The 15,833-nt window shown below is 45.6% G+C and overlaps 1 long non-coding RNA gene across 1 annotated transcript; it reads left to right on the top strand.

Moving 5' to 3' along the window:
• Positions 1-13,025: 13,025 nt before the first annotated feature.
• LOC124306397 (uncharacterized) lies at positions 13,026-13,377 on the top strand. The gene is made up of 2 exons (XR_006908599.1): positions 13,026-13,218; positions 13,291-13,377. It is a non-coding gene; the product is annotated as an uncharacterized LOC124306397 (long non-coding RNA).
• Positions 13,378-15,833: the final 2,456 nt, after the last annotated feature.

The raw sequence follows: 15,833 nt of genomic DNA, 5'->3' as shown, positions 1-15,833 counted from the left end.
GACACCATCCAGGCACCAACTCGACGGCGCAAGCAGCAACTGGTGCCCCGCGCAGACTTCACGGATACATCACTTCCGGGCTAGCCTCGTACCTACCAGCATCGCTTGGCTGATGCCCTTTATTAATAACAAAATCTATAATAATCTAAAACTCATCCGTGTGCATCGCCACAGCTATGGCGTGCACACACTTGTGAATATTGTAGAATACATAACTCAATCAACTACAATTCTGTGTACTAAGTCATTTCATTACCCTACTCTCGGGAAGCGTAGCGCGTGTCCGCGGCGTGTGACGACCTCGAGCATAGCGCGGTCTAGCATCATAAATACTACTGTGGTGACCCCGTTTCAACAAAATTAAGTGCTAAAACGCTTCTCCAAGAGAAAATCAACAAAAAAAAAAAAAAACTATTACGAGTGTCAGTGCTGTGCGCGTACATAACCTACATCTATTGTGCGACCACGTGTGTGCACCTAACCTCAAACTTGTGCTCTACCACCAGTGAAACTTTTGTGTGTGTGTTCCGCTATTCTGTGCATGTGTGTGTGAAATAAGCGTAACAAGCAGCCCGCGCAAAATCTCTCATCGAATTCTCTCGTGCGCGTACCAGCCTACGTGGCATGTCAAGGCCAAACTCGCCTCTCACAACACCAGAGCACAACAGCAACGCACAGCACATCGACACACCGCACCCAGACAACGACGTCAACGAAGAAACACCCAAGGCCACGCCAACCTGGGATCATTCAGTTGACCTAAACGCGACACTTCGCAGTCTCCAGGACATCTCAGACGACGAGTCTGAATCGAACTTCGGCCCGGCATCGAAAAGCTTAAACGACTCCATCATCGACCCAGTGGCCAGGCGACAACGTGCCTTAGCATTACAAGAGGTAGCAAAAACGCTCGAGTACGAGCCTGAAAACGAATCAATCATGACAGGACCTACTCAAGTTGATGAGCCAAACGCGGCAGCTATAAGCAACATAAAACTGCCAGAACTCTGGACCGACACACCTCTCACCTGGTTCCATCACATTGAAGCAGACTTCAACATAAATCGGATAAAAAAAGACGAAACAAAGTACCTGCTCGTTGTGAGAGCACTTCGCCAAGCTGAACTACTCGAGGTAGCCGACATCATCAATAGCCCGCCAGAGGAAAACAAATATGAAGCCATAAAAGCACGCATCATCCAACGTTTTTCGGATTCACCGGAGCGAAAACTCGAAAAGTTACTAAACAACGTCCATCTCGACGGGAGGAAACCTTCACAACTCTACAGGCAGATGCAAGATCTAGCTGGCAAGGATGCCTCTGAGAATCTCACCAAATGGTTTGGCTTGCTACCAGTCAACGTTGCAAACATCCTGAAGATACTCAACAAAGCCACGACTGAAGAGCTCCTTGCCGCAGCCGACAAAATGCTAGAGACGCCGATCCTGCCATCCGTCCAAGCAGTGAGCAACGCACCTGTGATCAATGCTACTGAAGTGCTTGCAGTGCAACCCAGACCCTCGGATCTCTCTGAAGTAAAACAGCTCTTACTCGAATTAATCACAATTTCCAGGCAAACCTTGGAGTACGCAAAGAGCAGCACCACCAGCCAGCCACCAACATCAGCAAGGTGGAGGTCAACCGAGAGGACGATCAGCCTCAAGGAGCCGCTCTAACAACAACAACAACAATACCAATGGCCTATGCTACTACCACAACCGCTTTGGAGGAAAAGCAGAGAGATGTCTCCAGCCGTGCAACTACACAGGGCCGCTGGCCCGCCCAAAGCAGCAACAACAGCAGCAGCAGCCGCAAAATTTAAACCCGTAGAGCTGCTGCCTGGCCAAGCACCGAGCAGCAGCCCAGACGTCGCTCAAACATCACCAAGCTGCAGCACAACAACGGCGCAAACTTCACCAACAAAGCGCCTACGAGAAAACCGACTCCATGTCTACGACCGCTCAACAGGCGTACGCTTTCTGGTCGACAGCGGATCGGTAGTCTCCATCCTGCCACACACCATCAACGCAGGCAGCAAAAGCCAGGACCAGCCAGCACTTGCAGCAGCTAACGGATCACCCATCCGCACATTCGGCCGCAGAGTTGCACAAATAGACCTGGGACTCCCACGTCAATACACCTGGTCTTTTGTTTTAGCAGATGTCAAAATACCTATCATAGGAGCCGACTTTCTCTCATATTTTGGTTTACTTCCAGACCTCAAACGCCAACGCCTCATCGACGAGATAACGTTGTGCTCTACGCCTGGGCAGGTCAGGCAAACTCACGTGCACTCGATATCCGCACTCTCTCCCATCCAGGTCATCTCAGAGGGCCAACAGCAGGAGATTGAAGCCCTGGTTTCAAGCTACTTCAACCGATTCCTCGCCATCAAAGGGCAAATCACTGGGCCAACAGCACACATCGAGCACCACATCGTCACCGAAGGGCCGCCTGTGTTCTGCAGACCTCGCCAACTCCTAGGCGCCAAGCTCAAGGCCGCCAAAGCTGACTTCGCCATTCTTCAACAAATGGGCGCTATCAAAGACTCAGACAGCGAATGGGCAAGTCCGCTTCACATGATAGCATCGAAATCCGGCAAACTGCGCACATCAGGCGACTTTCGCAGTCTCAACGCACAAACAAAACCAGACAGGTTCCCTCTTCCTCGCATACAAGACCTGCTTCTTCAACTCTATGGCAAAAGAGTATACTCAACTATTGATTTGAAGAGAGCATACTTTCAAATCCCGATAGCAAAGCAGGACATCCCCAAGACGGCCGTAACCACGCCGTTTGGGCTCTTCGAATTCTTCGGCATGCCACTAGGACTCAAGAACGCTTCTCAAACTTTTCAACGACACATGAAAAGCATCCTCGGACACTTGGACTTTGTCACCATCTACTTGGACGACCTTCTCATCTCATCGACAACCATGGAAGAACATCTAGAGCATCTACGCATCGTGTTCGACATCTTGCTCGAGAACAAGCTACGCATGAACTGGGACAAATGCGCCTTCGGCAAAGAAGAAGTCAACTTCCTGGGTTTCACAGTCAACGCCCAAGGCTTCAGACCACCTCCAGAGAAGGTTGAGGCTATACTTCAGTACCCCAGACCAGCAACAGTGTGGGACCTCAAACGCTATCTGGGAGCGTTAAACTATTTCAGGTCACACATCCCACACGCCGCTGAAGCCCAAGCCTTACTCAACGAGCAACTCAAGGGCGCAAAGAAACGTGACAAACGGCCACTCGACTGGACTCCTGAACTCATAGAGGCATTTGAGTTATCGAGAAAAGCACTGGCAGACTCAACGTCATCAAGTTTTCTGCATCCAGACGCCAAAATTATTCTCTCAGCTGACGCATCATCAACAGCACTAGGTGGTTCGCTTGAACAACTCATCGAGGGTAAGCGCCAACCACTCTCCTTTTTCTCAAGAAAATTGTCCACAGCAGAGCAAAAGTACAGCTCGTACGACCGAGAACTTCTCGCTATTTTCGCGTCGCTCAAACATTTCCAGCACATTGTGGAAGGACGAGACTTCATCATACGCACGGATCACAAGCCGCTCGTCAAAGCCTTCCAGCAAAGACCAGAAAAAGCTTCACCACGCCAACTTCATCAGCTCGACTACATTGGCCAGTTCTGCACAAACCTGGTGCACATACCAGGAGAAGAAAATGCGGTTGCGGATGCACTTTCACGCATCTGCTCAATCACAATGCCAACTCGCCTTGACGCCAAAACCATCAGCGAGGCACAAGCTGAGCCAGACGCTGAACTCCCGCGTGCAGAAGCTACATCACTCAAGCTCCAGCCGCTCCAGATCGAAGGTGTGAGCATCCTCTGCGACGTCTCTTCAGGCACAGTTCACCCTTACTTGCCGCCTTCACTTAGAAAAACTGCATTCGAAGGCGTACATGGTCCATCGCATCCATCCGGCCGAGAAACATCAAGGCAGCTCAAAGAACGATTCATCTGGCCAGGAATAAAAAAAGATGCACTTCGCTGGGCTCGCGAGTGCATTCTCTGTCAACGTGCTAAAATCCACAAGCACACTCGCACGCAGCCAAACCACTTTGAAGTCCCAGAAGCAAGGTTCAACCACGTTCACCTCGACCTCATCGTCATGCCACTGGTCAACGAGTTTGAGTATTGTCTAACAATAATCGACAGATTTTCCAGGTGGCCGCAAGCCATACCCATCAAAAACAAGCAGGCCGACACTGTTGCCGCAGCTTTCTACTCAGGCTGGATCGCACTCTTCGGGACTCCGCTCACCATCACCACAGACCAAGGTTTGGAGTTCGAGGCCGAGCTCTTGACCTCGCTCGCCAAACTCATTGGAGCAGAGAAGATCCGCACCACAGCGTACCACCCGCAGTCCAATGGCATGGTCGAACGCTGGCATCGCACACTCAAGGCCGCTCTCATGTGCCACAACACTGCCAAGTGGCCAGACGTCCTACCAACTGTTTTGCTTGGCTTACGAACAACATACAAGCCAGACATTAAGGCCTCACCATCAGAACTCCTACTGTGCACGACTGTGAGAGTGCCAGGAGGATTCTTCGTCACCGACGACATGCCAGTCAACCCAAGTTCATTCTTGGACAACTTGAGAAGCCACTTCAGAATCCTGCAGCCAAGACAAACGGCTCACCACATCAAGGCCAAAGTCTTCATGCATGGACATCTACGCACATGCACACATGTCTTCAAACGTGTGGCCCCGGTCAAGCCGCCGCTCACGCCACCATACACAGGCCCACACAAGGTTCTACGCAGACTTGATGACCAACGATACGTCATTTATTTCTTCCTCGGTAAACTGGTTACTACGTATCATGATGATTTTAGTGCGTTCGTCTCACAAGAATTATAGACTCACTGATGTGCAACTTTGATGTGCCAACCCTTTTTATACAGACGGTGGAAGTTTACGGGTAACGGTGAGAAATCAAAATGACATGCCGAACCTATTATTTTTCGCCCTGGGAGGGAAACTATTAGCGTGAAAGTTTACGGTTCGTTATCAACATCCCCTCGATCTATCTAATTGTAGCGAACTTCCCCAGCTTTACTTAAAAGAATTAAGTGCAACTGTAATTCGAGTGTATTCGATGTACATGGAAAATATTATTTTTCGCTCTGGGGGTAAACTATTAGCGCGAAAGTTTACGAATCGCCATCAACATTCCCAACCCATCTAATTGCGGCGAACATCCCCGGCTTTACTTAGCATTAAGTGCAACTGTAATTTGAAATATATATTATATACAGGGTGTCCCTGAATTGCCTCCCACGGACTAGCCAGCATAATACCTCGTTAAAATCCAACCGAGAATTTCTTTTCCGGAAGATCGTCCGACGCATAGTGTTTGAATTATAAGCGATAGCGCTAGGCCAATCAGAGTGCACCATTTCATCTAGATTTGCCGCCACGGAAATTGCTGTTTTGTTCGTCTGGGTGAATTATTATTATTTGTTTACGAATTGAATATCGGTACCTCCCCTCTTTCGCTGCTATACCCCTTATGCTTGAGGATGCGCTTCTGTTTACACACACAAGTGTGCGCCCATGGATGTGCGGCCGGCAGCGTATGCCGCGGCAACAATACCGAGGTCAGCGCTCGAGAAGGGGTACAACAGGGAGAGAGGGGAGGTGCCGATATTTAATTCGTAAACGAATACTAATAATTCACCCAGCGAACAAAACAGCAATATCCGTGGCGGCAAATCTAGATGAAATGGTGCACTTTGATTGGCCTAGCGCTATCGCTTATAATTCAAAAACTATGCGTCGGACGAGCTTCCGGAAAAAAAATTCTCGGTTGGATTTTAACGAGGTATCATGCTGGCTAGTCCGTGGGAGGCAATTTAGGGACACCCTGTATATATATATATAACTACAATGAATTCTATTAATATTTTTCAAATGTAAAATTTTCGCTGTGGGGGTAAACTATTAGCGAGAAAGTTTACGGGTCGTCATCAGCATTCCCCGTCCATCTAATTGCCATGCCGCCAACCGATCGATTAGCGCAAAAGAATGTATTCGAAGTACGTGGAAAATATTATTTTTCGCCTGGGGGCAAACTATTGGCACGAAAGTTTACGGGTAACGGCGAAAATATATAACTACAATGAATTCTATTAATATTTTTCAAATGTAAAATTTTCGCCTGGAGGCAAACTATTAGCGAGAAAGTTTACGGGTAACGGCGAAAATCAAAATGGCTATTTCGGCCTGCCAAGAAATAAATCACATTGTCAAACTGTCTGACGATAAAAATCAAAATGGCCGCCCATCCGACTGGGGCAAAAATCAAAAAATGGCCAACTGGTGACATCATAGCGAAAATCATATTATCAAACTGTCGGACGATGAAAATCAAAATGTTCGCTGTCTGAATGGCTGCTCGGCAGACTGCAAAATCGGTCGATTATACTGATGACGTCATAGCGAAAATCACATTGTCAAACTGTCTGACGGTAAAAATAAAAATGGCTGCCCATCCGACTGAGCAAAAATCAAAATGGCAGCTGTGTGAATGCCGCCCGTCTGACTACGCAAAAAATCAAAATGGTCGCCATCAAAAAATCATAGTCGCCGTCAAAATGGCTGCCATCAAAAAATCAAAATGGCCGTCATCAAAAAATCAAAATGGCCGCCATCCAAAAAATCAAAATGGCCGCCACCCAAAAAAATCAAAATGGCCGCCACCCAAAAAAAATCAAAATGGCCACCATCGAAAAAAAAAAAAAAAAAAAAGGGGGGCGGCACGGGGGGGGGGGGGCATGCCGCCATGTTTGGATCTAGAACTCTCATAGCCAATCTACTTACGCATTTTTTGTTTATTCAATAAAACATTTGATTTTTTTGTTTATTGAATAAAATATTTTTTTGAAAAAAAATTTTTACATCGATCAATTGTTCAATTTTCTCAAATGTTAATTATTGTAGTTGATTCTTCTATACATATATGTATTGTGACGTGGATTTTTACCGCTCTTCGGTCACTCGGAGAAAATAACCGAGAACTTACCTCGTACACAATAAATCGGCGTCCACGATGTACCCTGGACCTAAAACAATATCGCGAAATTTGTTGGGCGCTTGGCGTGATTAACACGCCTCGAAATCGGTAATGCGAAATACCACGACCATATACTCGATAGCTCAGTACCGCGGAGAGGGGAGGGGTAATTCTTGGGTAGAGAGAGAGATGTAACACAAGTGAGCCAACGCGTGGTTTGGCCAAATCACTATAAAATTCCAATAATATATTTCTCGTCAGCGATATTACAAAAAAAAAATAAAAATAAAAATAATCATACGACTGCGCAAGTCGTCCTTCGCGATTCCAAATACAAAGGTTTAAATTTAATCCAAAAGAAATAAGAAAGGGAGAAACAAACCAAATAATAAGAAAAAAAAAGTGAATAAATCTAGGAGACCTCTACGGCCTACGTGCGCTAGTCGCCGTCTTAATAATACCCTAACTCGCAAAAACCAAAAACAAAATCGGACTCGATGCGCTGCCCGCGATCGTCCTCGACTACGACGCTACTCGTCACTTAATTATAAACCGCTAAACAAAAACGTAATCTAGATCATACTCGACGCGCTTATCGCAATCGTGATTAAATCTAGCTGATATCTTATTTCTACGGGCGCTAGTCGCCACCTTACTGATGCACAAGAATTCATAAACTAAATCAAAAAGACGTGACTCGACGCGCTAATCGCGACCGAATTAATAACTCTAGAAAGCTTTTCTGATCGTGCGAGTGTGTAGCGTATTATGACGCATCCGAGCTTCAGTCGGAGTCCCTATTTCCCTAAAGTTCACAACCTTTCCCGCTAAACCAAGCATCTACGCACGGTAATACGCGACCCCCCCCCCCCCCCCCCCCCCCCCCGAGAGGTGTCCCTTTTTACATACGCAGACTCGACGAGACCTCGTGCAGCGGAATTTGGCCGCACCCAATTTCGAACCGAAATTGTTCCCCACTCGAAACCGTGACTCTACGCGAGACTTTACAGGAATCCACTTGACTCTACGCGTTATCGCGAAAACTCAGGCTACGGCTATCATCAAGGAGATCGGCAAACGAATTTCGAGTACTACTCTAACTCAACAAAGGGTAGGCCAACCGGGTGCCGGTGCGCCGATCTACTTGCACTCGAAATGCGTTCGCAAAGAATTAATAGCGCTTACCGCTTCGCAACCACACCAAGAACTCGCCAACTCCTGTTTCGTCCATGGCACACACACTTCAGACAGATTTTTTTTTTTTTTTTTGAATTTATACTCTACTCAACTGACGCGAAATGTCGCCAGGACTCAAGTGACGAGTCCTGCAAATCGGAGCCGCAATTCGAACATGCCCCGAACATAGGCGCCATCCATAGTCAAAATTTTCCCGATCGAATTGGGGTTCTCGTTACGCAATCCTTACAATCTAGCGTATCGCTATCGTTGAATTCGGCTGTCGCGGGGTGTTGATTGGCTGGCCCGTCTCGGGTACCCCGTAGCTTGGCAGTGGCGTGGTGATGACTTCGCGAGGGTACCTGTCGTCAGTTGGGCGACGGAGGGGGGGGGGGGGGCTACGGCTCGCCGGCCACCAACGGGAATCTCGTCCGCCTAGGATTCCCTCGCGGCAGAGCTCTCCGTTGACGCTCTCTCCGTAGCCTCGTGCGAGGCCCTCCTTTCGTCGCGATCCGCCGCGATTGCCATCCAGTAACGTCGTTCGGATTTGCTGCCGATCCCCTGTCTGAAGCCGCATTTACTCGCCACCCAAAAAAAAAATAAACAAAAATCCTGAAAAGTCTTATTCGCTGAACCGGCGATGGTCCCCTCTTAGAGTCTCGGATGCGTGACTGTTGTCCTGGCGCTCTTTTTCGAAATGAGCCGCGGTCTGCTCCGCGTGCTCCCTAAGTCTATGGTCCGTCCAGAGTTCGGGGAGCCGTGTGGAACGCGCAGTAAAAATGCCACGTTACAGTATATATTGTAACGTGGCAGTTCGGTTAGGCCTGCCCGTTGCAAGAGACTCCCTGAACCCTGGGCGAGATCCCGGAATCAGGGTTTAGAAAATCGAGTCGCGAAATAATCCTAGAGAGCGCCAGAACTGGAGTCACGCACCCGAGCTTCGACAGGGACGAAATAGCGCATTGCGACCAAGATATTTCAGGCTTTTGTTTCTCTTATTTTTTTTTGAGTGCACCGGCTACCCTCCAGCGACCAACTCCGACGCTGAACATCTTTCGAGGCAAGGCGAAACCACGGAGATCTTGCGGGAAGGACACCGAGGCTGCGGAGGGGGAGGCAACGCAGATCCCCGCAGCGCGGGAATCCAAGGCGGACGCGATTCCCGCTGGCGGCCGGCGCGCCGCAGCCTCCCCGCTCACCCCGCCTACGCCCAACCAAGGTAACCGCGAGATACCAGCTAGCGACGAGGGAGCACCACCCCGCCCAGCCCCAGGACTACGTAAAGCTGCGCGGGAGACGACATCGCGATCTAGCCTTAAGTTCTGCGCCGCGTAGAGACGACACGTGCGCGGCAAGTTGCGCAATCCCCAAAATCGATGACCGATCGATTGTTGCGCATTCTTAGGGTGATGACGTCACGAAAAATTAGCGTGACGAGATCGGCGTTGCGACCATCCGAGATCACTAAAGTTCTGGCGTCTATAGAGAGCGGGTGGGATAATCGACTGTGCGTTGTTGCTTTTCTTTATTGTGACGAATTTGCGAGGAATGGCAGCCAGAGATCACGAGGGAGTGGGCCCGTTCGTCTCGTGGATGTGGAGCGGTAAGCGCTGTTAACCTTCTTGCGAGAGAATCTCGAGAGATCATTAGTAAAGGCTTGCCGAGGACGGATAGCCAGTGAGGATTGGCGTTAGCAACTGTACTCGAGATTCTTTAGCCGACACATTTGCTTCGTGACCGTAGCCTGAGTTGCGCGTAAGGGAGTAGCGTTAATTTCGGGGGATCCAGGAAATCGAGTCGAGTCACGGGTTGAGCCGAGACATTATTGCCTCAAGTTTGAGTGTAATCGAAATCCGTTACACGGGGTCATTTTACTTTTTCCGATACACCCTCCGTTCTCGTGTAGGTCGCGAGCAGTCTCACGGGGAGCATTCGAATTCGCGACTGCGTCCCGCCATCGCAGAGAAAGTAAAGCTCGGGTGCGCGCTAATAAAAATATGCGTTCCTAAAGGAGGGTCGTGGGTGCCGCGACGAGCCTCGCCTCAGTTTAGTTTTTTTTTTTGGCATAATCAGTTAGTATTAAGTTGGCGATTAGCGCCGTTTTGTAGAGGACGATCGCGAGCAGCGCGTCGCGTCCGATTTTTCTTTCGGTTTCTTTTAGTGTGTAAATTAGCGGTCACGAGGAGTATAGTGACTAGCGCACGTAGGCCGTAGAGGTCATCGGGATCCCTTCATATTTTTGTTTTCTCTTTTTTTTTTTCTTCTTGATTGATTATTTTGTTTGCTCGGTCTTCTTTTTTCTTTGTAAGCTAAGCGCTTGCGTTTGGGATCGCGAGGACAAGCTTCCGCAGTATTGTTATTATTTTTAATTTTTTTTTGTATTATCACTATTTTCAAATATACTGTTTAATTTTCTCGCTGCTGTGTGAAATAACTTGTCAACGTACGTGTGGCGTATCTCTCTCTACCCAAAGATTACCCCTCCCCTCTCCGCGGTACTGAGCTACCGCGCATATGGTTGCGGTATATTGTATTACCGATTTCGAGGCGTGTTGACCACGCCAGACACCCAACAAATTTCGCGGTCTCATTGCAGGTTTAGGGGACATCGTGGATGCCAAATTATTGTGCACGCGGTAAGTTCTCGGTCATTTTCTCCGAGTGACCGAGGTGCAGAAAAATCCACGTCACAATATATATATATATATAATTGGAACAGTGGTGTAAGAAGGAGACGCTGTACACGTTGTCCTGGTACGGTGTACAAGTTAGGCGAGAGCCGACGCATCTTTGAACTCGATTTGCCCATACTGGCCGCCCAGATATTGCAAGAGCAGCCGCTCCTCCTCCGTCGTCTGCATCAATTTCTGGTACTGAGTCTCGTCCTCGTTGAGCATTCGCACAATCCGTGCCGGTAAGAATATGCTGAATTCGTCGTTCAGATCTGTGACGATACGCTGTCCAAACCTCGTTTGAACTCGTCGAATATTGGTGACTTTGTAGATTTTGAAAATTTCTAGCTCGGTCAATTTCTTTGTCGGTAGGAATTCGGTCATGCTTGCCACTTTGTTCAGTTTTGTGAAATCCATTTTTTTTAATGTTTAACAGTTACGTGTTTTTTTGATAAATTTAGATTTGCAAACTTTTTTGTCACTGTGTTTAGTTCTGACTTCTGATTCACAATGGTTTTCAAGTCGTGAATATTTTTTAAGAACAGATCGATTCGCTGTTTTAGTTCTGCTTTACTTGGAGTTCTCTTCATGAGCTGAAGGTGCAAGACTGTCTTTCGGGCCTGAATTTCAGCCTTTTATATCCGTATTCCTTGAGAAACTTCTAGAAGCTACCGAAATGATGTGTCATCGATTGTACGTCAGAACGTTCCAGAATTCAACGTCGCACCGCAATCCGTTGTCCGCAGGCCGCTCGCCGTCAAGTCGAAACTCGTCGAACGATTCCGAGTATTGTTTTCGTCGGACGATTCCGAGAATGGTTTGTCTCAAATTCAACGTCGCACCGAAATCCTTTGACCGCATGCCGCTCACCGTCGGACGATTCCGATACAATAAATTCTATTAATATTGTAACGTTCTTGACGTTACGTTAATATAATATGGATCCGCGAGTTTACTTATTAAGTCAAAGAAATCGAGAGCGTGAATAACAAGCCAAAATCAAAGGCGAAATTAAAATCTTGTAAAAAGCTTTTAATGCGTAATATGTGTTTCTCGTTTAAAGTCTGAAACAAGACTGTTTTCGCAATAATGTCGGTTGGCGCAGCAACCTTATTCTTTTTTAAAGACATAAGAGGCTTATAAACGTCTTTTATCTATGCTGACTACCAGATCATTAAAGAGGGGGCAAAACGGGTGATTTCACCCTTTGTAACACTACTCCCGCCCGAGGAAAAGAGTCGTCCCGACTCGGGAAAGATAAAACATTTATAAAAGTATTGTAGTAGTCAGTGCTCAAAGGTGAGTTGGAGCTGTGGCTCTAAAAATTTAGGAACTCCCTTTTTTACTATCTGGCATTTGCCCACAGTCTCAAGGTAAACCACAGAAAACCTTGAGCAGATAGTTGAGCGTTAAATAATCTCAAAAATTTATGTGCCTTGTTTTATAAAGGTAAGTGTTATTAAGTGTTACGTATCTTCATGAAAGATTGTCCGAACGAAACAGGTTCAGGTGGAATCATCGAGGCAGGAACCGAAAATTCCGGGATCAAACAGGAAAAAGACAGATTCCTTTTTTGAAAATTCGTACAGGAAACAGGGAAAAAGATGGGTGACTGGTCCTAGTCTTCTTTAGAAACAGCACACCCTAGAGTTTTGGAAGGACAAACGTGAGTGATGGTATAACTAATCAAATTCACTAAGTGAATTTGGGAAAATGCACGAATAAAATAAATTGAATATGTAATCAAAAGAAAAGAAACGATCTTATCTGAATCATTTCCGTGTATTTCTTCAAAATAAGTCCACCAGTCATCCTCAGGAATCGGGGAAGATTGGAAGGAGAAGGCTGTGTCAAATAACCTGAAAAAGTGCTCACAAAAACTGACACTTAAGGTTAGTAAAATGTGAAAATCAAGCAATCGCTCATCGACCTCGAAAAATAATCGTGGCTCTTTTCACATTAATAAACCAAAGTCTATCCGACACAAAACTTGATTCCAGAGAAGAAGTTTCTAGAAAGAAACAATCGAAGAAAACAAATTTCAAATTGTTTAGCAACGCAGAAATAACAAATCATTATAAGAAAAGTAGTCGTTAAAAACAGTTATTTTTCAAAAAAAAAAATGGATACAAAAGAGCATACTTCCATGAATGCGGCTATGTTGGTAAAAGTATTCCTTTTCGAAAATCTAGAAGAACTTAGCGAAATAGAAAGTTCAAATTATTTTAACTCTCTATGGAGAGAGATGTCCTGCGGCCAACTAAACGCAGTTTCTGAAAAAGGAAGAAGCGGCTTCCTATGCCAAAGCTGCTTTGAGTCACAGTGAGTTCATCATATCGAGTAACACAAATAAATTATAAGAAAATAATTTTTGTTTCAATCATTTCTTTTTAGCTCTAAACCCGAATTTCTTCTACAAGAAGTCTCCCTTCATCTGACCTTTCTCAAAGAAAAAGCGCTATGTCGCTCATGCAAACAAAGTCTTTTTGACATAGTAAAAAAAACGGAAGGATGCGAGGGATGTGATAATGTAAAGGAAGAAATGAAGAAAATTTTAAATATTACTCGCCATTTCCCGTTAATGTAGTTTAATTTCAAAAATTAAGTTTTAGTTATTATAGTTTTTTTTTTTTTTTTTTTTTTTTTTTGTTAAGAATAAAATTCTTTCAATATTAAATTCAAAGGTTTAACTTTGTCCGTGTGTCATTGCAAGACAGAAATTAGAATAAACTTGGTCGGCTGTGGATTCTGCATTGATAACCAAAACAGGAGCCGATAAAGAAGGAAAGGTTTGTTTTACTAGCCAATCTTCATGAACCTCATGAATAGTTCTGGGTAGCTCTAAAGAAATACTCGATTCTTCCTCACGAGAACGGGAACTAACACGAGCAAAAGAAGTTTCTGGGGAAACTCGCAAATAAACAATCAAATCTACTCTGAGCTCAGACGAGCGAATGAGAAGATCAAAATTTTTTGTCAATAAATGAGATTCGAAGTCGCGAAAATTACCTAACCTTCGACGAGCTTCTACAAAACAATTGCTACTGAATATCGATCTTTCCATCACCTTTACAGGCAATGAAGTCGTCTGCAAATGTCTATCTAACATAACCATTTGAGCGAAATGCTGAAAATAATAGCAATAACGATCTGGATCTTGATACATCAAATCTAAAAGATTAATTCCAGCTACATTTCGATATTCTTCAAGAGGTTCTAAAAGTGTACAGACCTGGCGATCTGCTAAAAACCTCTTGGTGAAAGTTGTTTTTCCGCATCCGATATTTCCTTCAATAATAATCGTAAGCGGTCGAGTTTTACTCAAATGAATTCCGAAAGGTAAATTCTTCTCCCAATCGATAACCGACTATAAAGAAGGCCAAATCGATCACAGTCGTCAAGGGTGTTCATTTGAAGATCTAACCTCGAAGGATGTTCCTGGTCTTGGAGAGACTGTTCCAGGTTGATCTTCTTCAAAAGGAGCAAGACGATCCAAGTGAACCACTTTCTGATGCGAATGAGGAGATCTTCGGATTCTATAAACAACATTATTTATCCGGTTAACCACTAAGTAAGGGCCTTCCCAATTTCTTTGTAGCTTCGGACATCGTCCTTTCTGTCTTCGAGGGTGAAAGAGCCAGACAGAATCTCCAGGATTAAATTTTAAATCTCTGGCTCGAATATCGTAACGAGTTTTCAATTTATCTGAAGCCATAGAAATTCTATTCCTAGCAAAGTGATGAATTTCTTCTAAACGTTGTTGTAATAAAAAGGCATAATCTGTTTGATGCTGTCTTTGCACAGGAACAGGGCCTTTCTCTAAATCTGAAGGAAGTCGAAGATTTCGTCCAGTAAGCATGAGGGCTGGCGTCTGCTTCGTTGTCTCATGAATCGCAGATCTGTAAGATAAGAGGAAGAAAGGGATCCAGGAGTCCCAGTCTCTCTGATTCTGCTCTACGAAGGACGACAAATACTGTAACAAAGTCCGATTCAGACGCTCTATCATGCCGTCAGATTGCGGATGCAAAGGAGTTGTACGAGTTTTTCTAACCCCTAAAATCTGAGTAACCTCTTTCATTAAGGTTGACTCAAAATTTCGGCCTTGATCAGTATGAAGTTCTAGAGGAACTCCGTGTCTACAAATAAACTCTTTAACGAATGCCTGTGCTACAGTGGAGGCTTCTTGATCAGCGAGAGGAACCATTTCAGGCCACTTAGTAAAATAATCAGCAATAACCAAAGCATATTTATTTCCAGAATGGGTTATCAGAAGATGTCCGAGAATGTCCATCGCTATTCTTTCAAATGGAGCTCCCACGTTATAAATTTGAAGAGAGCTTTGTCCCTTCGCTCGAGGTCCTTTCTTTGCCGTGCAGATTCGACATCTTCGACACCAATCTTCAAAGTCCATCCGGCAACGGGGCCAAAAGTAGAAGTTACGAATTCTGCCCAGAGTTTTATTTGACGCGAAGTGTCCGCCTGCAGGAGAATCATGATAAAGAGCAAGAATCTCCGGAACTCGTGTCCTGGGAACCAAAAGTTGCCACCTGATTTCTTTCAAGTCTGCAGATTCCCATTTTCGGTATAAAATTCCATTAATTAAAAGAATAGAGTCCCATTGAGCCCAATAAATTTTCAAATCTGGCTCGGCTGAAGATATATCCTGCCAGTCTGGGCGAGTTTCTGCTTCTTTTCAAGACTTCACTTGATTCAAAGTGTCGTCTTCTTGTTGCAATTTTCTCCATTCCTCCTGGTTATTTTCGAAAGAAATCTTCCGTATTTTAAGAGAGGGGTCACGATTTTTCTCTAATCGTGCACATTGTTTACACTCTGGCATTTCCTCGCAGGGTCTTCGAGAGAGAGCATCGGCGTTTCCATGATGAATTCCTGCTCGATGACGAATATCAAAATCGTACTGACTGAGCCTTTCTAACCAT

Source organism: Neodiprion virginianus, chromosome 1, assembly GCF_021901495.1.
Source record: "Neodiprion virginianus isolate iyNeoVirg1 chromosome 1, iyNeoVirg1.1, whole genome shotgun sequence".
In the NCBI taxonomy this organism is placed as follows: Eukaryota; Metazoa; Arthropoda; class Insecta; order Hymenoptera; family Diprionidae; genus Neodiprion; species Neodiprion virginianus.
The sequence above is the reverse complement of the archived record's forward strand: the minus strand, read 5'-3'. Positions and strand labels throughout refer to the sequence as shown.